A 23035-nucleotide genomic window follows, 5' to 3' on the forward strand; every position below is an offset into this window, starting at 1 on the left:
TATTTAGCCTTTGCCACAAATGGCCAACATCCAAAGGCCCTGTGGTCTATCAAGCCAGCAAGAGAGCTGCTGGCTCACTTCTGACCATCCTTTTCTCTTTCTGGCTATATAACCTGGAGGGCTAGAGGGATCCCATTAAACAATTTTAAAAAGTATCTAATTAAAAACAACGTGATCTCCACGTACCTGGGTTTGGGCCTTATGACTGCAGTCATTTTGGAATGAAGCCACAGCTAAAATACCATAGGGGAGAGGTGGCTGAACCTCAAATATGAACTCAGTATTCAACATACCCCATCCCTTCAACCCCCTGTCACCAGACCTGCCTTTCCCAGCATCCCAGTCTGAATTCCTCATCTTTCACCAAGACCATCCCAAATTATGATTGATGTACGGACTGCAATAAAACGATACCATAGTTTTAGTCCTTTCCAAAAACTTAATGAAATCAGGCACACTGGCACCAGTCCACAGGAAAGGGATCAAAGCTGGATACCATAATCACTGGCTTCAAAGAAACTGAGCTGAGTTCAAAGAAATAAGGCTGTGGACAAGTACTGAGGCCATTCTTAACACTGACGGTCAGTTCTGTGAACGTGTCACTGCTGACAGGGCCAAGTGTGGCGAAAGTGGTTGCGTCCTGGCCCACATAAGGAAGTTCTTCAATGTTTAGCTTTTATATTCTGTCAAGTTTCACTGTCTTACATTGTAAGTAAACGATTTTTAGGTTCAAAAATTAATGCGATTCCTAAGAAGCTTAAGAAATTTCTATTTAACTTTGGAAAAAAGTAATCTGGGCTGTATACTCAGAGTATCGAGAGAGTCTCCCGGGATCAGCGAATGGAAACATTAAAAGCCTGAAAAAGTACCGAAAGAGGAGAAAGGTCAGAGAGTGGGCTGGGAGCATACGGATGTTGTAACTGAATCCTCAGTTCAAGAAGAACCTGGCCCGCAGCCGCTACTTAGAGCCGTGAGGAAATGCCCCAGGATGTGAAAGCCCTGGTAGCGTTATTAACCGCGTCCAAGAATAAAAAGTGAAAAATGATACTGGAAAATCCTGAGGTGTCTCCATCTCCATCACTGATAAGATCTTGGCTCAAGTTCCTCTCAATGGGTCACTAGGCAAAAGGCAGCGGTGTCCTGTAAACTCACAGTGTGGCTTTTTATTCCGGTGCGGTCAGGCGGGCATGCCTCTGTGGCTACAGGGAGGAGCACAGCATAAACTCCCCTTTGTCATCTTTTGATTTAATCAAAACACAGGGCTGCTATCAGACCTATAGTCTAGCTCTTATTTCGGTTTGTTTACCCAGAAGTCTCCTCTACGGCCAACGGAGGGAATCGGAATTGTGTAAATCAGCTCTTTCACGGAGCCATGCCCGAGAGTCAACTTGGTATTCAAACGCTACCTTCAAGTCCTCTTGGACGTCCCTTGGCACCTCGCTAAAAATGACAAACGTGCAATCGGAAATAACCCCCCGCTGTTCACAGGCACCGCAGCTCCACACAATAGTAAGCGGGACACCGCGTCCGGGGGACATCGGCAGAAAGGAAGGAATTAACGGTGATGCGAGCGGCCAGGCTGCCACGGACGTTCCAGGTCCTGGGGAAGACTTGAGCTCGTGGTGGGCCTGGGTCATGGGGTTGGAGAAATTTATCCCCCCAAGTACACGGAGATACGTGCTTACATACGGTCATCTACCTGACCTACGTTTAACATGCGATCTCACTTCCAGGGTTCGCGGGCAAGAAGCTGTTATTTATTCCTTACAAAGCTAACAAAAATTGTAATGTAAAAGAGGGATGAGATAATCTGTGATACTGTTCCGTGGTCAAACTAACAGAAGTTGATCTTGTAATAAGGAAAGGGATATGGCTTTAACACTTACCCATACGTCCAACAACGACCTGCAGACGCCACTTTCATGCTGAGCATGAAAGGAATGAGAGGAGCAATGGTAGGAATTTTGTGGAAATAAGATGAGAAACCTTAAGTCTGAGAGGACCCTTCTTGGGGGCCTGCGGGGGCACTCAATCACCCCAACAGGGATGAACTCTGGTTGTTTACTTTCTGGAAGCTCCAGCTATAGACAAAGGATTGACCCACTCTTCCTGGTGTTCTTCTTTTTTTTAAAAAAGATTTTATTTATTTATTTGACAGACAGAGATCACAAGGAGGCAGAGAGGCAGGCAGAGAGAGAGGGGGAAGCAGGCTCCCCGCTGAGCAGAGAGCCCGATTCAGGGCTGGATCCCAGGACCCTGAGATCATGACCTGAGCCGAAGGCAGAGGCTTTAACCCACTGAGCCACCCAGGCGCTCCATCCTATGGTTCCTTTTAAGCAAAATCACTCTGTTTAAGAAACCAAATGCTATCCAACCTTTACAGTATGGGGACTTTTTTTCCACTTTACTTGATCTTAGCCAAAAGACCAAGAAGCAATTGGGGATTTTTTTTCGAAGTAGAAAATGAGTTCCTATGGATAGAATCCGTTAAGCATGGAAACGTGTCATGAGAAAGACCACTGTAAATGAAGTGTTCATGCTTTTAAAGGACTTTATATTTCGTATATGCCAATCTCTGCCCGTAACTAAACACAGTAGTGTCTGCCTATGGGAGATGCCTGGTTTATTTGCTCCACAAACCAGGGACAGCCTTTGGAGTCTTGCCTGCCCAGCACGCTTATCCTGGTTTTCCTGTAACCACAGGGGCCGCTCCATGCGGCGTGGGTGGGTCTGCCCTGCCCACAGGGATGGGGTCAGCACCGGGACATGAGGCACACAGGGCCCATCGGGGGATTCCTGAATCCCGCGATGTAGATGGCAGGACAGAGGGTTCTTCTTCCTCTGAGACAGTGAGTTTCAAGTGTGAAGTAGGTCATTTGGTGACAGGAAGGGCATCATTCCGAGGGACGCCAGACTGAGAACCGGAGAGCAAAACACAGAATCCAGACCTCAGCCGTGGCTAAAGCCATGGAACCCAAGAACTTTTTTGTTTTCTGGGTCAATTCCTTCCCTCTTTTTGTCTAAGTGTGAACTAAGTGAATTTTTACTTACTTGTAACTAACCAGCATTCTGACAGTGAGTGTTAGGCTTCAGCAGTTAGGAACGATTCCACTCCAGGTCCCTCCCCAGGGCCCTTGGCCTCCGGAGAAGGGAGGCACTAGAAGGAGGCAGGAGAGCAGTCAGAAGCCACCAGGGGCGGGGGGCCGGTGGTGCCCGAGTCCCCTGCAGGCCCTCCGTCACAGACAAGGGAAATAGACTTGCACGCTCATTTGCTTGCCTGAGAAGCTCTTCCTTTTGCTAACCTGTCCTCGCTGTCAGCCTAGAGCGGCATTTTGGATACTCCTAAATTAAATCACGCCCAAGGTGCAAGACTGTAAGTAAATGTGCAGGAGGTTGTTCAAGAATATTAACACATATTAGCAAACATTTGCTAGTCTTGAAGAGTTAGAAGCTATGATTTGGTTTAATCTTTTATACATACATATACATATATATATATATATATATTTGAAGAATGGTATTAAACCAATCTTCATTAAAATAAAAAATCAGACTCCTATTTCTGACAAGTTAAAAACAATTTAACACTTCAAGGGAATGTCTCAGGAATGTAAGAAATGGCATAAAGAGACAAATTTTAGATGTACAAAAACAAAGTGAATTCTTTGGAAGTGAACTCTGTAAGTGAAATCAGTGGTTTTTAAGAGACAACTCCTCAAATTGACTCTTTTTGCCAAATATTAAACTTATTTTTCTCTCTTTGTTTTTCCAAGACTTTAAAATAGTATATTTTTAAGACAAACAATTTGATTATGTATTTTGAAAAACTCTCAATCTGTGGGTTCATCCAGGAGTGGCTGGGTCCCAGTGGAAAGATTCATGACAAAGATACACTGATTATCTTTTAAACTCCCCCAAATGCTCACAACTCCTTGCAGTAACTATTATATCACACTGTACTTTACTCAAATTATTGGCTCCTTGGAAAAACAAAACAAAACAACACAACATCAAAAACTGGAACACAATTCAGATCTTTGGTTTTAAAGGTGTGTTTTTAAACCCTTCATTAATTTCCAGCGTGAGGCCAGATAATGTAATATGACGGCTGGCCTTACTTCTCCCTTCCCATCCTTGACTTGGGGTGTTTAATTATTCTGTTTGCTTAAATGTCTAAATACATTTGCAGAAGCTTGCAACAGTATCAAATGGAAGTCTCATGAATCTGTCAATATTATTTTTGGCTTGCTTCATGGAAAGGAAACATGCTATGCTAAAAGCACAAAATTCGGAACAGGGAATAAGCAAATCGCTCTTACATCTGTATGACACATACCTGTTGGTAAAACAGAAAAGAAGAAAGAGATGGGCGTTTAACTGGATTACTCATCTTGCAAAATATTCACCCCTTTTCCTATGCTATGCTGCACAACGTCAATTAATCATGCTGGAAAGCTGGAAGAACAAAGACTGTTTTGATGACAAATGAGACAGTAAATGAAGCTGAGATAGGAGTGAAGATCCGAGAGGGAGGTATTTTGATTCTTTTTTAGTATATACGTGCAGATGATACAAATGATGGCAAGTTGGTTTAGAACCTACGTTTTGCCATTGAGTTTGACTTTGTATATGTTCTATCACATCCCCTGAGACAACTAAGAATAATGCAAAACTGCCCGTTAATAACCACACAAAAAGTGGCAAGTGCGGGCAAATGCATCTAATCTAGCCATCAAAAGGCCACAGCAGACATCAGAGAAGGCTACATGTTTCGGCACCAAGGTTACCTCCTAGAACCACAGCCAAGTTACATGTGCTGAGCTAACTGCATGTCTCACAAAACAGCAGTCTCACTGCTCTTCTCGTCTGCTCTATCCAAGCCAAGGCCACCCAAGAATGAAATCCAAAATTGAATAAATATGCAGCAACCTCATTTTACAGTCTTCAAGTTCTACCTTGTCCTTTATCAGAGTTTCAAGCTAATAATTAACTTGTTTTGAGTTTGACTTATTTTCATTTCCCATAGCCAAGGGGTCACCCTGCTCCCTCTTGACCCCAAAATAACACCAAATATACAAAATGTGCTTTTTAAAATCTCACTCCAGGCCCTGGAAGGTAAGTAATGTGGCAAAAGCTTTGTTACATTTATTTTATTCGTGGTGGCTATTTGTGGTGCCTGGAAACATAAAAATACGAATAGACATGAGAGTAAAGAGGAAAAATACGTCTTAATCATTTATTGGCCTTTGATACCCAAGGTTGATTGGACATCGGTGACTGGCTTAGAGGCTGCTTAGAAATTCCACCCAAGTGGGGAGGCCTTGATGGGATCAGCTTGGCTTTTCAGGTTCTAAGAACCAGGGTTTTGGTGAAATAAGTTGCATTAAGCAAACTTACAAAGGGCCTGTTTTATAGTCTAAATGCCATTTGATTCATTTACGAACAATGCATGACCTTGCCATTTTGAGAGACGGTGTGGAGTGACGGGAAGAGCAAGAGATGTGGAACAGAAGAACGTGCAGCCAGAGGCACGTTAAGGGGCCTCTGTTTTCTTGCTTATGTATTGGGACAGTTGGACCAGACGACCTCTAGCATGAGGATCTGGAGAAACACAACGTTGGGCTTTCTCACTGTTGGGACTTTGGTTTTAATAACATTCTGAGGCGCTAACGGCTGCAGCAGTTATAGCACAGATCTCGTCATCGAACCCTAGATCCAACACCCAGCTGTGCAGTGACATTCTTCACTTGAACTAGTGACAGGTGTGTCACTCAACATGTCCAAAGCAGAATTCATGATTGTGCAAAGAAGAGTTAACACAGCAGGCCCGAGAATGCCATCCTTATGCCCACTTGCAAGGCTGGTGTCTGCAACTTGGACTCTGGGAGGCTTCCTTCCATTCTCTAACTCCCAACGGTGGCTAGCAGCATGGTCTATACCGAGGACGCTCTGTTTTTTCCAGTCTGGAATTCGTATGTGCCAGGCAGAAGGGGGCCTACGCCATCAGCCACCCTGAAAAAGTCCTCGGTGCCGAGTCACTAATGAGCTTCCCTGGCAGACCACCTTTCACATGTGTTGTTACAATTTGATGCAAGAGGAATTAAACATGTCCAGTGTGACCCCCGGGAAGAGGGCTCTTGGAAGCCTGAGCCCAGCCTCCTGGGGATGTCACTGCACATGCCTTTTCCCTCTGCTGATTTTATTGTATTAAGTCATAGCCCTGAGCCTAACTATGTGCACAGTCTGTGACTCTGGTGACGCGCTGAAGCTGGGGGTGGCCTTGGGTTCTGTTATCTTCCTCCTAAAGCTGTGTGTTCTCTTTTACTGCTTATCAAAATAAGGACAAACAGACCTACTGCAGGAACAAGTCAGAAATGTGAGCCCTTCTTGAACTCTCTCCTCCCTTCTCCCATTCATACAGCCCAGTTTATTTGACCCCCATTGTCTCTCTCACACCTGCCTCCTCCTCTCATCTTCCTAGACCTCTGTCCACTCCAGTGTCATTTGCTTTCCTAACTACCAACCACCTCCTAACTAGGTTTTCATGGTTCTAATCTCTCTTCTCCCCACTCCACCCTCCAGACCCCTGTCAGAGGGAATCTTCCTAAAATGTGAACACGATCAGGATATTGCTCTGTTTTAAATCCCCCGGCCCTGGGTGTTGCCTGTCATTGCTCGTACTCACTCAGAATCCTGTTACTTGCACACACGGTCACGGTCACAGTCACACGGAATTTTAGCCGTGCTTTCTAATGCCTTGATGCTTTATGCTCCCCTCCCCATCACCTGGCTAACTCGTTCTCATCCTTCACAATCAGACAACCCTGTTCCCTGCCTGCCACGCTCCCCAACCCACCAGTCCTCAGTGTCACCTGCTCCCATGGGCTTGGGAGCACGTCGATGTGCTTGGTCTCTCAGAAGGAAAGAGCTCCTGGCTTTTCAAGTGTCTGTGTATTTAACTGTGGTCCCTCACCAGCCTTTGGTCCTCGAGGTTAAGGTCCAGGCCTTTGTTGTTTTGTTGTTCTTTCTCATGGCCTAGTACACAGCACTCTTCCATAAATATTGAAGGAGTGAATCAGAAATAAGGAATTTGTGTGGCGGCACAGTGATGCATTCACTTAGCTAGAACGGCCCAATGAATCACTGTTTGCCTGAGTATCTAAAGGAAGTGGATGAGTCAGTGAGAAAATTAGCTTCAGTGAGGGGACTCTCACCTGGGTTCTCCTGGTGACAGCAATAAGTTCGTATTCCTCAGTCCCCCCTTTTCTCAATTCCAGGTGGTCTTACACCTTCTGCCGCCCGCATTCCGCCCTGGGGCAATGAATTTAATTCTTCACCATGTAAATATTAATGGAGTTGTTTGGGTCAGATTTTTCTGAATTGCTTCCCACAGATTCAGTGTTGTTTAACTTAGCGATGTCCGCTTACTGACCTTGGCCTGCTTTGCCCTTCATTTAAATCCTAATATCTTTCTCCAAGTCTCTACTGTTCCCTCCCTACATTACTTGAAGGATTTGAGTCTGGAACCAAGCAAAGCCAAAATCTACTTGAAGCACTGACTTCCTCATAAATAAAACGGATGATTCCCTGCTGCCTTACTTAGAGCCTCTCCTTACCATCTCGTGGCTGATCTAGACGTGCCCGCAGGATAGAGAGCACAGCCAGTCTCCAGGGAGAGGGCTCTGAATGCCGTGTCAAGGACACGCGAGGAACCGCTCTGGGATGTACTGGTCTCCAGGTAGTCTGTTCAGCAAGAAATATTCAACACCTCTAGTTTCCAGGAATGAAAACTATTGAACAAAATGGTAAGAGAACAGCCTCAGTACCATCCTTTCGTAATGGTCATTTCTCAGAAAAAAAGAAGAACATTCTTAACTTTTACACTCATTTTATAAAACACTAGTCGTGACCCGCTTTCTAACTACTTTGGCTTTCAGCTACCTGGGACCGGGCGGGGGGAGGCGTTATCCCACCTCAGCGGTATGGGGACCTGCTCTGTGGCAGATGCAAGACTTTCAGTCCAGGGGTCCCAACCCAGCGCACTCATCACTGAGCCTGCCTGCCCTTTACCGATTAGCTACCTTTTGGTTTAAAAATAAAAGTTCCTTTAGAAGTATTCTGAACTAGTAATATTGGTGAACTGCTATCAAGTAAGTTAAAATAGTAAAAAACAATCCTTGGCACACACGTGCAGGTGCATCCCCTGCCCCCCCCACCCCCCCCAACCTGCTTGGCTGGGCCACACCCACCCAGCCACACAGCGGGGGGCCAGGAGTCCCTGGAAAGGAGGGGACCAGGGCTTTTGGAAGCACAGGGTCAGGTCAGGGGTGCACATGAGCCACAGCCTTTCCTTCTTAGGGGACAAATCACACTCCCCCCAAACCGTAACTTTCACGATACAGCCCTATCTTGGGGGCTCAATGGACTTCTGTAGACTAATGACTATCTGTCATATTGAAAAATTTGCAAAGGTATAACGGAATGAGTGACTTCTGATGGCTATCTGCCTGGAGGCCACCCTTAAAAGCCAGCAAGCAAAACACAGTGCTGCAGAGCACGTTGAAGGAGCTTTCTGAAAGATGAGAAACGTTGCCTCCACCACCAGTGCGAACCGAACGCTCAGTACTCCCCTGCGTCCCGCTCCTCCATGAACCCCAACGTGGCCCCAACCCTCCCAGAGGGCCAAGCTGCGCCAGAGCCATGTCTTGCCAAACTCTGTGTGTGCAGCTGTTTCTGTTTCATCAAAATAGCAACGTGGGAAGTCAGCCTAAGCTCTTGCTAGGTGCCGAAATGAAATAAGAAGACACTGAAACGCTCAGTACATAAGCCAGGGGTCATCGCTGAACGGCAACGAGCGTGACGATTCTGTGTACCACTTTCCTCAAAGAGAAGACTATTTCCTGGTGTGTTTTAATTGAGAGAGATAAGGTGGGAATACATCTTTGTGCGTACTTTACGTCTAGATCTCTCCGGTCTTAGAACATGCTGACATGGCATCATTGCTTATGTCTTGCTTCTTAGCCTTCCGTATGTCTGTTCCAGGAGACAGAGGTTTTCAGCAAAGAACTTGAGGGAGCTTACCTTTCTTTCTTTCTTTGAAGATTTTATTTATTCATTCAAGAGAGAGACAGACAGAGAGAGTACAAGCAGGGGGAAAGTCAGAGGGAAAGGGAGAAGCAGACTCCCTGATGAGCAGGGAGCCCCATGTAGGGCTGGGGCTCCATCCCAGGACCTGGATCATAACCTGAGCAGATGCTTAACCATCTGACCTCCCAGGCACCCCAGAGCTTACCTTTCAATAAAATTTTAAAATTAGATTGACAGAAATCAGGATCGCAGAAAATATAAACCGAATAGAAGTCAGGTCCAGTCAGGCACTAGATGTGTTTTAGGCCTTCTCAACGACCAAAGAGGAAAGGGGAAAACAGTGAGGCCTAGGATGTGCCTAGAACATGCATTTTCATTCTCCAGGGAAAGAAGCACAGAGAACAAAGTAAAAAAATCCTAAATATTGTTGACACTTAGGACTGGAAGAAATTCATTCAGTGTCTGAACCTACTGTGCTTTAAGCACGAGGCCTGGCGTTTAGGACTCAGGGACGAACAGGAAGTCCCCACCCTCCCAGGGCTCACCAAAGAACAATAACCCATTACTTTCTAGGGAAAGACAAGCACATAGGTCTCAGAACTGGGAGCTGTCACTACACCAGAAGTCATGGCATAAACGGAATGCAAAGAATTTATTGAACCCAGATGACCCACTCCTGTGAGGGATCTGGAAGGGCCCTGGGTCAGAGGAGTGTCCCACAGTAGCAAGTTGGTACAGTTGTTCCTTACAGCACCCATGTTCCTCGAAAGAGGACACTGTTTCAGAGGAAAAGACAAACTGCATAGATTTCCAGAAACACCATTTCCCAAGCAGGCCTGATTAAAAAGCCAGACAGCTGATAGTTCAAGGTTATAACCTCTGGCAATGGCATGGAGCAACTCTCTTCCACCACGCTGTGCTCTTATGCCTGGCAGGTCAGCTATGTGGCTGGCGGGGTTGAGTGTCCAACCCAAAGGGACGGAGGCCAGGACTCAGCTTTGAAAACAGTTCTAGACCTGCTACAAGCACATTAATTAATGGGGGACAGAAATGCTAAGATGTGCACCCTAAAAACGTGGCTGGGATTATGCCGGCTGATATTCAAAGATACTCAAAGCAAAGGTTTCAGCTAGAAAAGTTACAGGAAAATCTCAGCATGTCACAATTAAAAGTTTACATTTTCAGTGACATAGCCTTCAGCTCAGGTCATGATCTCAGGGTCCTGGGATCGAGTCCCGCATCGGGCTCTCTGCTCAGCAGGGAGCCTGCTTCCCTCTCTCTCTCTCTCTCTCTGCCTGCCTCTCTGTCTACTTGTGATCTCTCTCTGTCAAATAAATAAGGTCACTTTTCAGTAACTCCTAGAATGTAAAAATAAGACCGTATCATCAGTACAAGGATGGTATACTCTTTCCTATGGGGCAAAGCCAGGGCTGAATGGCGGTTCTGCCCCTTAATAGTTCTTTGATCAGAGCAAGTTACTAAACCTCTCTGTGCCCTGGTTTCCCTGTGTGTAAAACAAGGACAGTGATATTACTTATCTGGGAAGGGCACTGTGAGCATTAAATCAATCAAGACACAAAAATTGCTCAAAATACCGCCTGACAGGCAGTGAGTGCTCAGTAAATGTTCGCTCTGATTACAGTTTTGATTTTTATTATCTTTATAATTTACATAAGCATCCCTTTCTCTCTAGCTGCTTTTCTATGCATTTTTACATTGTCGAATTACGGGCTATGAATCTCATTTATTTTCCCACTAAGCAAATCAATTATTTCTCCAGGTCATTAAACATCCTAAACATACAGACACGGAATATATGTAGAGACAATCCTTCTGGTCATGAAACTCTCCGGACATTAGCATCTTTAGCCTTCCTTTCAATGACTCTTTTTAAAAATTACACAATCCATTTAGGAGAGAAGAACGGATTCTTCGGGGGCTAGATGTCTGCTCCTGCGCTCATAGACAAGAAATGGGGAAAAAAAAGTTACAGCTGTAGATCTGTGAACACTTACTGAACGAGGGCAGGCAGAGTTTCTGTTTTTAGAGTTACGATACACAGACAGCCGTGTCTGCCTGTGGATAACCCAGGAGAGAGGACGGGGTGTCAGGGAGAGATGCGGAGTCAGCTGGGGCGACACTCCATCACTGTCCCCAGCTTTGTCTGGGATCACAAAGAAGCGCCAGAGCAGGATTTATGGGCAAACGTTCTTTTCAGCTTGGTAGATATTCCCCACCACGGCGTCCACGTCTTATTAACTGCTTACTGTCCGCATAAAAGAATCTACCTGAAGCTGTAATCTGGGAACTTAATGTATTCTTGCTAAAGCTTCTGTTCTTTTTCTAGTGATGTGGTGGCGGCCATCTTCTTCCCCCTTCCCCTGCCCCACCCTGGTCTAAAATACTTCCTACTCCACGGAAAGATATAAGGTTCCCATTTCTGCCTCGAATGAAAACTAAAAGGGCTTCAAAGAAGGCGAAGAGATGTCCTGTTGGAATCCCATTGTTAGGTGGTTTGGTGTCTCTTCTGCATCTTCCTGCCAAAACGATTCCATTTCCAAAATGGAGCACATTCCATTCTTTATGACAGACTTATCAAAACTACAATGACCTCCAGCTGTCAAAACAGCTTGAAGAAAAAGTCAGTGATGGTTATTATAAATAACAGAGAACTTACAGCCTTTGATGTGCTGATTTTTACCTACGTGAAAAGTACGGGTAAGTGAATCGTTTTTAGTCAGCATGAAGGACTCCAAAGGAGCAATCCACTGAACTCATCAGGGACGGAAGGCCGACACCGGATGGATGTGGGAGCTGGGCCGCCGATCCCCAGCCTGACCTTTAGCGGATCAGTCCTTGTAACAAGTACTTGCAGGCCGGAAGTAAAAACTGTGTCTTCATACGAGCGGTAGTCAGGAATTTTCCCTGCTCCAAGGGACCCTTTCATATATCATTGTGATTTTATCGGTTTGATGACAAGTTAACTGTCTGCCATTTTGAAATAGCTCCAACCATGTCAGAAAAAAAGAGAGCGAAGGTAACGGGGACTCAGGTTCTTGGTCCCAGTGGACGGACAATAACAGTGATAGAGAAGGGAGGAACAGAAAGTGGAGGGTTCGAATGGATCCGCAGCATCAGGGCGAGTCCGACAAATCATGCCAGGTGCGCATCAGACAAGAGAGTATTTCCTTTATTTGTAGGCTGATTCTCTTCATTTGTGTAATGTAGTCTGAAGCCATTGTAAAAGCTTTTGATTTGTTGCAAATAACAGCTCACTCAGAAACCAAATGATTGAGGCTTAATGACTAAATGCATATAGAAAGAGTGTTTTTCCACTCTCCCCACAAGCGGCCCGGCAGTACACAGGGGACAACCAGCTGTCCCCTCACCTGGCCTGGTGCCGCCCGTTCTGACATTTCTAGCCTCCTTGGTTCCCCGGGACAAGCTCCGTCCTGGAAGAGGGCTCACACAGCCTGGGTGATGGCAACTGCCAGAGGTTTTGTTTCTCTGTTTTAAAGACAGTAAAGAATGACCTGGAGATCTGGCATTGTGGGTACACAGGAGGTGGTCCTGCGCACCCCCCGGGACCACCGTTCACAGAGCCTTCTAGGTTTTGAAATGGTCTGCTGCTCGGTCCAGTGGCTCAGGCCTTCTGATGGCTGGTTCCCACTGTATTCAACTCCCAGCGACGGCCACTAAGGCCCTCTGTGGTGCGGCTCCTGCCCACTGCTGTGTCTGGAACGCTTCAACCGAGCCCCGCCCCCACGAGCACTGCTCTTTTTCAGGACACCTCAAGGGCACAGCTGGGGGGGTTCTCTGCATCGCTGCTCCTTCTCACAGGAGATGTGAGTCCTTAGTATCGCTCTCTACCTTGGCACCATCAGCACGTGCCTGGCACTCGTGCATCTGAGAGCCTTCCCCTAGCACCAAGCATCTGGGGTAGGGGCTGGGTGTTTCTGGTTTTGGTAACCTCCGTGCACAGTGCAAATTAAACATGCAAACATGTTTTTAATTAGAATGAAATTTAGAAACTGTACATCATGCCAATGTAAAATACCCTCCAAGTGTCACTCCTAGCCTGTCTCCTGAACTCTGGAAACGAATTTCTGTCTCACAGATGACTTGACGGGAAGTTTAGTGGGCTTGATGGGACTTGACGGGAAATCAAGTCACTCGGTAGTGACTTGACGGTAAGTTCAGACAACACGTAAGTCTCTACATTCACGGTCCCAGCAGCTTGCCCTCTTTGTTCCTACCAGGAACAGCCTTCCAGGTCCTGGAAGGCACCTGACACTCCTTCCTCACCTTCCATCCCTTGTTGGCTCCTGTGACTTCTCCCGGTCTCCCAGCACACACACGTTCCTCTCCACTTCCCACGTCCTTCCTCCATCACGGGCCCATGACATTGACTCAGGCCTTGACAGAGGCCCCTCAGAGTCTCTTGGCCTCGGTCTCTCTCTCCTTCAGGAGCTCACTCCCAAGGTGGTTCTCTGCCCACAAAATCTCAAACACCCTCGTACACCCCAGTTTGTCAAAGCCACATCTCCCGAACCAGTCTTCCCAAGTGGCCTTTGCTTTCTTTGGAGTTCTACTGCATTTACCAATTACTCCTTTCTTTCAGCAAGCAAACGCACCAACTATTTGCTGTACTTCTGAAAATGTCGATGCTTTATTAATCCAAATATTCTCTATCCCCCTTAGGGTGACATCACATTTTACACTTTGTTATGTGTGTCAGAGCTTAGCAGACCAGGTGTGATGAATACACACTGATCCACGAGAAGAAAATACCAAGATGTTTAAAGATCAAAGTTACTCTTCTCAAAAGCTCTAATATTCAGAACACTAGTACACTCCCTTCCATTTATCATCAACCACGCTCTGAGGGCTGGTACAGAGTGATGAGCTCATCTGTGTAAAGCGCCGGGAACAGTGTCTGACCTGTGGTTAAAAGAGCCATTATGTGGAGGAGGAGGAGAGGAGGAGGAGGGGAGGGATTGAGTTCACACTCGCAGAGAATCCCCTTGTTCTCTGTGGAACTGGCATGCTACCGACACACACAGGCAGCTCCAAATGTATGTTCTGCACTGGGCTTCCAAGGGTGGGAAGGTCAAGAGAACTGAAGACATGGTCCTTATCCAGAAGGGTGAGGATGAACAGAAAAGACAGGGCAAGGCCATGTGGGAAGGGCACAGACACCCCACATCTTGGCTGAGTGAAGCTGGAGGCACAAGGACAAGGCATGAGTGAGAGATGGAGTGACTGAAGGTGAGCCAGTGTCGCAGGGGACAATCTCTCCAACGCCAGTCCTTGGGGAAGGTCTGGAGCTTGGGAAAGTCCGTATTCAGAGGAGAAACACAGATAAATTTGGGAATGGGATGATGGATTTTGGAAGGTGTAAGGAAGCATGGCAGGTAGTTTTTATGGGTCCTACAGTCTCTAAAGTGGATTCTTGGGGTTGGAATGAGTCTCAAACAGAAGAATGATGCCCATGATAGACGTAGCAACTTATGCTGCCAGTTCTAGGTCTCCCTGTTAGCAGAATGTGGTACCTTTATTACTAATACTTAACGCAGGCACCCCAACAAGTTCTTACGGGGGGTTGACAATATGTCTATGGATTTTCTTTATGGGTCTTCCAGGGACTTTATAAATAAACACCTCCATCTGGGCACTTAATCTAACATCAGTTATATCCCCAATAACTAACAGCTTTACATCTGTCCCCTGATTAAATTAGATCTGTGATGCTGGAATAAACTGTTTTGAGTTTTCAGGGACACCTTGTGAAGACTGAAAGACAACCAATTCTTCCAAAAGTGATATACAGCAGGTATTATATGGAGACACATAATATGTCAATATGTATTTTAACATTTAATCTGATATCCATGGGTGGATACACGAATGAAGATATATATTTAGGCCTGTAAACTGTCATGAGTTCAGATATTATCCATTATATTTTCCTCAAAAATTATAATTGTAGGTTTCAAATGTGACATTTTCCGATAAATCTAGCTTCTCTTTCTATTTTTCCATTCCAGCACACCCGCAAACAGGCTCTGAGGACTGCTGGGCTGTTTAGTCGGGAAAACTGGTATTCGGGTTTGTATTAATTTTATTTCCCTCCCGTAAATTACTGAGGTGCTTTTGATTATGTACCTCTTACTAAAAACTGGGATATCCAAGGAGAATGAATGCAATGAAGAGGCAGAAATCAACAGAAGCTCCAGGAGTACCAGATAGTTCTATGGGTGCCTTTCAGAAGTTCCGGAGTGGGGAATGCCTCCATTATTAATGTTAGGCTCTGAATCCAAACTAAACACAGGGAGAAAATAAGGAGGCTGGAGATGGAAGTGGAGGAGGAATGGGCCAATATTTCACCAATCCCTAGAGAAAACGAAAGATCAATATACCGATCGTAGGCTGGACCCCTAAGCACTATAAGCACCATCTTCTCAGTCTGTAGAAAAGAAAGAACCAACATGTGGGGGCATTGATAACCGTAGGTGAAAACTTTAACTCAGTGATAGAGATACCTGAAAATGTTATTACTCAGCCTATTACTACCCCAGCTGAGGTCGATTTCATGTGAAGTAGTTTTATATTTAGGCCAAAAATAAATCAGCATCAAACTAGAAAAAAGATCCTGTCAGCCAATGGACTTGAACCTAGGTGACCTTCTGTGATAGAGAAGGAATGGCATTTTCACGAGTCACGGAGCTTCCCCTGTCTTGCCAATCTGATAAACCGTTTCTGGAAGTCGAGAGTGCTGCCGGTCACCTTCCTTTCCCCTAAAACACGTCACGCCGGAAGACAGGGACGTTTTCTCTCCTGCTGGACAGACGCATGTGTAGCTGGCCTCTGGACGCCGGGGAGGATGAGGTGGTCACGGAGAACCCAGGCGGGCTGGTGGGGTGGGGGAAGGACGCTGGTGGGGGGTGGTGCGGGGAGGAGCCGGGTAGGAGCCTAAGCCAGAGGAAGGCATGCTGGGCAGAAAGCAGGAAATTGTGATGTAGAGATGAGGAAGGGCAGTGGGCAGGGGACCTAAGCTGGGTGGGGAGAGGAAACCAAGCTGATCCCCAGGAATGGAGCGAAAGGACGTGGCAGGGAGAAACCACATGGCCAGCTGGGGAAGGAGAGCCGTGGGCAGGAGGCTGGTTCATTTCAGGTGCTGGGGTGACCAGGGCCAAGGAGCAGGGGAGACAGAAAGACTGTTTGCAGGACTTAAAAGAAATCAGCTTAGAATTCTTTATTTGTGGGGGTTGGGGTGGGAAGGCAGGGGAAGCAGAGAGGGAGGGCACGGAGTGAAAAGGAGGGGTGACTCTGTAGCTTCTGAGGGTCCGAGGGAGCTCCGCCTGACCTCACGGGACAGCGAGCCCTTTCCTACGTGACCGCTTATCCACGGCATTCAAAGTGCAGCCTGGGGAGTGAATGTTTAATTTTTTCACTACGTAACTGGCCATAAATCTCTGGAAAATGTGGGGAGCGATGCATTTGATTTTAACCTACAAGGTCTGAATTAATTCACCTTCATGCTTCATGGAGTGAAGCAAGTTTACAACACGGAGGAGAGAACACGTCCCCAACTGAGCTGGGGAGTAACTTCGTCGCTGACCTGACTCGGATCCAGTGGAAACTAAACATTCGGGACATACTTTTACAGTAGAGGGAGGAGAATGGAAAACAAAGCGAGCTTAACTGAAACAGGAGAAAGAACAAAACGGCCAGGACTTAGCTGGGTGGGGCTCCCATCTACTTTTTCACCACCCCCCTCCAGCCCCCAGTCCAATAAGTCTCCATCCAGCATGAGTTGTGGATGACATCACTCACTTTCCAAACATACTCTGGCAGCTTCCTGCTGTCCAGAGCCCAGCCACGCCACGTGGTCACCTGTGTACCTGGGCAGAGATGGGGCCAGGTCCGGTCAGAGTGGCAATGAAAGCCACACCAGTGCCCACGAACTGCTTGCTTTACCACTGATCTTTCCGACCCTCTTCCTTGGACAGACTTGTACGCCATGATGGGCCCACGCCAGGCCAATCCCAGCAAGAGCAAAACACGCACGAACACACAGGCAGTGCCCACGATCACTGCTCAGTTCCAGAAAGAGCACAGGGCCCAGAGAGAAGGGTGTGGGAAGGGAGAAGGGAGCTTTGACACGCTGCATCTTCTAGTACCCCGTGCCCCCTCCCGGGGCCAAGATGTTTTTCTCTGCTTGGCAGTCTGTGAAACGAAAGCACTCAGTCTATTTCTGTACAGATTCAAGGGGCTGCTCTGCTTCTCAGAAAGGGTCTACCTGGCAGTGATCATCACATCAATGGCCTAGGACATCTTAATCCCTTAAGAGTGAACCGTGAGGCTGCTTAACCCCAAGATTCTAGTCATATTCTCGTCCCTGAGAGTCGTCATGTCCTAATTTTATGCCCCATATTTGTCAATAAAGAAGATTCCATATTCAAGAGGACCCCACTACATGAGGGCTTCTAAGTTCTTCGGGAGGCTCAGTGTGGTATCAGAGGACAAAAGTCAGATACACTGAAATCAAATGGGCTCTGGCGGAATTCACAGGTGGCGAGACACCTCACCGTGCCCGCTGTTTGGACAGTGCAGAGCTGTGGGAGAATGTCTGAGAAGAAAGGGCATCCTCATCCACTCTCTACCCCATCACGGTCGCCAAGAAGAGCCCCCAGACAAATTAGCACAGAAAACACGATCTTGCGTTTCTGTAGCAGAATCTGGGGCCAGCAGGTGTGAGACAGAACCAGACAAACCATACTCAGGAGTGCATTTCTTATGGGAACATCCTAGGTCTTCTCTCCTTCCTTCATGTCTCAACTCTACAGGTGTGTAAACACTGCAGGACAGCTGCGATGGCCAAGGTGATGCGACCTGTCAGGTTCTACCTGCCGCACACGTGTCCTGAATCCCTGGCGAAACATTGTTTCCAAGTACTTTTAGTTCGTCACCTGCCTATTTAGTGTATTCAGTTTTTTTAAAAAAAGATTTTATTTATTTATTTGACAGAGACAGAGATCACAAGTAGGCAGAGAGAGAGGAGGAAGCAGGCTCCCCTCTGAGCAGAGAGCCTGATGCAGGGCTTGATCCCAGGACTCTGGGATGATGACCCGAGCTGAAGGCAGAGGCTTTAACCCACTGAGCCACCCAGGCACCCCTTCAGTTTTTTTTAATAAAGATTTTCTTTATTTGGGAAGAGAGAGAGCATGAACAGAGGGAGCAGCAGAGGGAGAGGGAGAAGCAGATTTCCTGCTGAGCAGGGAGCCTGACGTGAGGCTCGATCCCAGGACCCTGAGATCATGACCTGAGCCGAAGGCAGAGGCTTAGCCGGCTGAGTCACCCAGGCGCTACTCTTTATTGTATTTTCATATTATAAAAGGGACACGTGCTCAATGCCGATATTGAAGTAAGCAGGAAAGTGAAGAAAAAAATTATTTATAATTCAGCAGCCCAATGTTACCATTTTGGTGTCTTTCTAGTCTTTTTTTATGTGGGGTATAATTTACTTCTCAATAATATCATGGCACATACTTCGCTAACAGGCTAATATTTTTATGTCACGCAATTTATGCCACATGATTAAAGAGCCCTTGTAAATTACAGAAACTTAAAGACAGTATCAAAACAATGTGACCAGAAGACAAAGACCACCTACTAGATTTCTTTTGGCCCAAGATTGTTTTGGAGAAATGTAATAAGCTATTAGGTTTATTGAACACCATAAACCACAAGCCTTGAAAGAATTTTGGAAACATAATGTAACAGGATAATCTGTAGAATACAGGGTAGGAAAATCTTGAAAACAATCTGCTCTTTTCTTCCCACATCAAAGATCTATATTCGCCAAACTATTTCTTACAAGGAGATGCACTGGGTAGTGATGAGCTGGGCAAGAATCTTGTACTATTTTGGAGCTTTCAATAATAAGCCAGAAATAGGGACACCTGGGTGGCTCAGTCATTAAGCATCTGCCTGCGGCTCAGGTCATGATCCCAGGGTCCTGGGATCGAGCCCCACGTGGGGCTCCCTGCTAGGTGGGAAGCCTGCTTCTTCCTTTCCTATCCCCCTGCCTGCTTTCCCTCTCTAGCTCTGTCTCTGTCAAATAAATAAATAAAATCTTAAAAAAGTAATAAGCCAGAAATGATATATAAGTATGTCACTAAAGAGAACCAAGAATACAGATGGCACTTAGTAGGAATGAAGACTTATTTTATGAAAGAAAAATCAGCTAGAGCCAGATGGGAAACACTGAATGAGGTTAGTGTGGGAGCAAAGGCCTCAGAAGTCCGCAAGCTGAGTAATCCTTATACTGGGTGTTTCCATCCAAACAGCTCGGGGAAGTGAAACGTCCTGGTGAAATGTCGCTGGCAGTTAATGGTATTATTATCATATTGTCATCTTGTGTAATAAGTCAATAGAACATGATGAAATATTTAAATGGCAAAAAACATCGGCCTATAAGTAAAGATGGTGGGGGAGGGGAGGTTAACCAGTCCATTTTTCTTACCAAGCTAAATGTGGAGGGGGAAGACCGAGCTCCCCAGCATTTCACCACATGGTCGCTCCACGTCAGCAGATGCTGGGGCTGGAGATGTTTATTGTTGGAGGACAGACTTGTTTTTTTTGACCTTTCCCCCTTACAGACCTACTGGGGAGCCAGAGGATGCTTCTCCTTTGTTCTCCAGTCCACAGCTTTCTGTACTTGTAGGGTTTCTTTTGCTAGGGTGTATCGGAAGACCCATTAGGGAAGGACTTGAGCTCATTCACCTCCACGGGGTGGTATGAGGGACTGAGAGAATGAATAGACACCGCAGGAAGAATGAGAGTGGCCTCTGATTTTGAGGCCTGAGTTTGGGCTTTCCTTCCGGAGCGGACAGATACGTGTTTCAAAAGTACTCTAATAAGCACACGTGTCGTGATTTAGAGTAAGAGTGACTCACGATGCTAGAATTTTCCCACCTGCAGGAACCAGCCCCTCCGGTGTCCCTGTTCCCCTTTCCCTCGGTCATCTCGGCAGGAAATTACTCCACTGTGTCTCCCGCACGGGTGATGAATGTTAGAAGCATTTCAGCAGACTGTGGCAGGGGCCAGAATGGGGTCAAGTAAAAGTAAATACCAGCCCTTATTAGGCGATCCTGGCCTCCCAACGGTGCATTTGCCCTGATCCATGAGCAACTTCCCGCTGGCATGGAAAGCCGACCTCTAAGGCCACCGCCTCCACGTGACCATGACCGTTTCCTGACCTCCAGGAACTTCTTTAGTCAGACACCACTTCCTCCCTGGCTCCTCACACTGGATTGTTTCACTGATGTTCCTGGACTTGCCCTGAGGCGGGGGCGCCACACGGTGGCAGAGGGCTCTCTTCGGGACACCCAGTGCGCCCACGGCCATCCCCCAGGGATGAATCCATACCGCTTTCCTGCATTCAGTGTCCCACACGGGCAACAGTGGTAGCTCTAGAATTCTGGTGCCCCAGAACGGCTCTCACATGTGGATGCAGTGGTGCTGGGATGGGAGAAGACCCACGGCATGTGTTTGTTTAGTGACCAGAGGATTGTAAATTATATGATGATTTTTATTTAATGACTATTAAACGCTCAGAACTATTAAGGTTATTAATTACCGGTTACTAATTTTTTTTAAAGATTTTATTTATTTGACAGAGAGAGAGAGAGATCACAAGTAGGCAAAGAGACAGGCAGAGAGAGAGGGACGGAAGCGGGCTCCCTCCTGAACAGCAGGGCTCGATCCCAGGACCCTGAGACCATGACCTGAGCCGAAGGCAGACGCTTTAACCCACAGAGCCACCCAGGCGCCCCAACTTGTTCCTGATTTTTATACCAAACCATTTTCTTTCTAATTCAGTTCCATCTACTTCTACTAGCTGTAGGCTGACTGAAGTGGAAGGCTTCTTAACTTGGGGAGTTCCCAGAGTGCTGAGCACAACTGCTGTATGCACACTCGTTGAATGAATGAATGAATGAGTAAATGAATGAATGAATTTGTTGGGTGAGCTACTGTGGGGTTCGGAATCTGTGGGGTATAGAGCAAGACAGGATAGATTTGGAAGGAGGCTGATTTTCTCCTCAGTTCTGCACCCCCCTCCCCGGGCACGGCCCCCTGTCTCTCGGTCTTCCAGTCTCTCTGGGCTGCGCTCTCATTCCTAAGCAAAGGCCTTCACTGACCAAAGCTCAGGAGACTTTCAGCACTAAGGAGTTGCAATCACTGAGCCCCTTCTAAGCAATATAAAGGCAAGCTCTTGTCACTATCCATTTTTGTTAACTGAGGTATAATTAAGTTATACTCAATAAAATCCATCCTTTTTAGGTGTGTAGGTCTATGAGTTTTGACAAAGGTATATAGTCATGGAACTATCACCACAATCAAAATAATAAAAATAGAGTATTTCCATCACCCCAGAAAGTTCTCTTGTGCCGATCTACAGTCATGCCCCTCCTCCCTTCTGGAAACGTCATTCAACACCCATAAAATTTCAACCCTTCTCCCTGTACCAACACTGTTGCTACACCTCCCACAGACTCCTGCGGGATTCCCTGGTCTCCCCACTAGACCTTCGACGGGGCCTCCCACACTCCTCGGAGGGCTCTGTAAATGTAGACATTTTTAGAGTATTGTCCATTACCCTCGTCTCGTTTCTGTTGTGCTTATCCTTGCATCTGCCCTGTTCAACACCTGCCTTCATCTATGTTCTTAAAACTCTCAAGGCCTTCCTTCCTATTGCTTTCCTCTGAGTGTTGTGCATTCTGTCTGTATTTCTAACAGACCCATACACCACTTTATATATCCCGTTAGCCCTCGCAGTTCTCCACATCCAAGCCAGACTTATTTCCGGCTCTGTCCATCTGCCTCCTGCCATGTTCCTTCCAGGACCGACGGCACCATCATCCCAGGCAAGCTACAAGTGGCCAGCCCCATGGCCCCACGTGTAGGTGGCTACCCTTACATATGTCTCCAAGTCACCTCTCTCGCTGTATTAGCTTCAGTGATCCCAGTGTTGACTTTGGTGAACTCTGGCTTCAACTGGTATTTCCCTGGCTCTGGCTCTCAGCCCTCTGAACATGGTCCATCGGCTGCCAGAGCTCTTTTTCTAACACAAAAATCAGATCACTTTCTTCTTCTTATAAAAAAAATACAAAATCCCAAAACAAACACCAGAAACCATCCGACAGTGACTCCGCAGTGTGCACAGGAGAAAACCCAAGTGCCCATCAATGGTAATAAAGTTCTGGAACAGCTTGGCCCTGTCCTGCTGTCCCAACATTTCTCAGGCTCCCTACCCTGTCCTACCCCAGCCACACCGGACTTCTCTGGGTCTGGCATGTACTTTGGTGTCCTTGAGTTGAAATTCAGTGTTTCTCTAGGTCAGAGGTTGAGGCTTTTATGAAGCGTTCTCGACTCCCTTCTTCCACATACCCTCCTCTCCCTCCTCAGTCAGAAGCTGCTTTTGCTGCTCCTGTGCGGAGTGCGTTCGGAATGCCAATACCACACTTTCTAGATGCCTCTGTGGGGGGCAAACCTGTGCTCCTCATATGCCTCTTGGCATCTCCACGCCTCAGATGCAATGAAGAATTCCAGAAATGCTTACTGAAAACATTTTGCCCAATATTAGTATGTAAACATCAAGGCAAAAATTCTGTACGTTTTCTGTACTTTTGCTTACCCATTGCTTAGTTACACCACAACAGATCCACACAGCTTATTAACATTGTTCTACTGTTTCCTGCTTGGACTTGGATCGACCTGAGACAACGACAGTAAGGATCTTGACGACTTAGAATTTTTTTGCTCTAAATCTAATCCAGGAGCACTCCAAGGATGAGAAGTTGGATTTTGGCCATTGATGGTTACCAATGGAAGGTAGGTGTGGCCATAATGAAGCGTTTTATGTATGAACCCCAACATCATC

At 46.6% G+C, this 23035-nt stretch overlaps 1 protein-coding gene across 2 annotated transcripts in view; it reads right to left on the reverse strand.

The window, feature by feature from the left end:
• The window catches only part of LOC111158692 (methylenetetrahydrofolate dehydrogenase (NADP+ dependent) 1 like), a 185219-nt gene that overhangs the window by 28390 nt on the left and 133794 nt on the right, over nt 1–23035 (reverse strand). The gene's annotated exons all lie outside the window — the stretch shown is intronic.

Source organism: Enhydra lutris, unplaced genomic scaffold (assembly GCF_002288905.1).
Source record: "Enhydra lutris kenyoni isolate GAN:26980312 unplaced genomic scaffold, ASM228890v2 scaffoldscaffold62, whole genome shotgun sequence".
In the NCBI taxonomy this organism is placed as follows: Eukaryota; Metazoa; Chordata; class Mammalia; order Carnivora; family Mustelidae; genus Enhydra; species Enhydra lutris.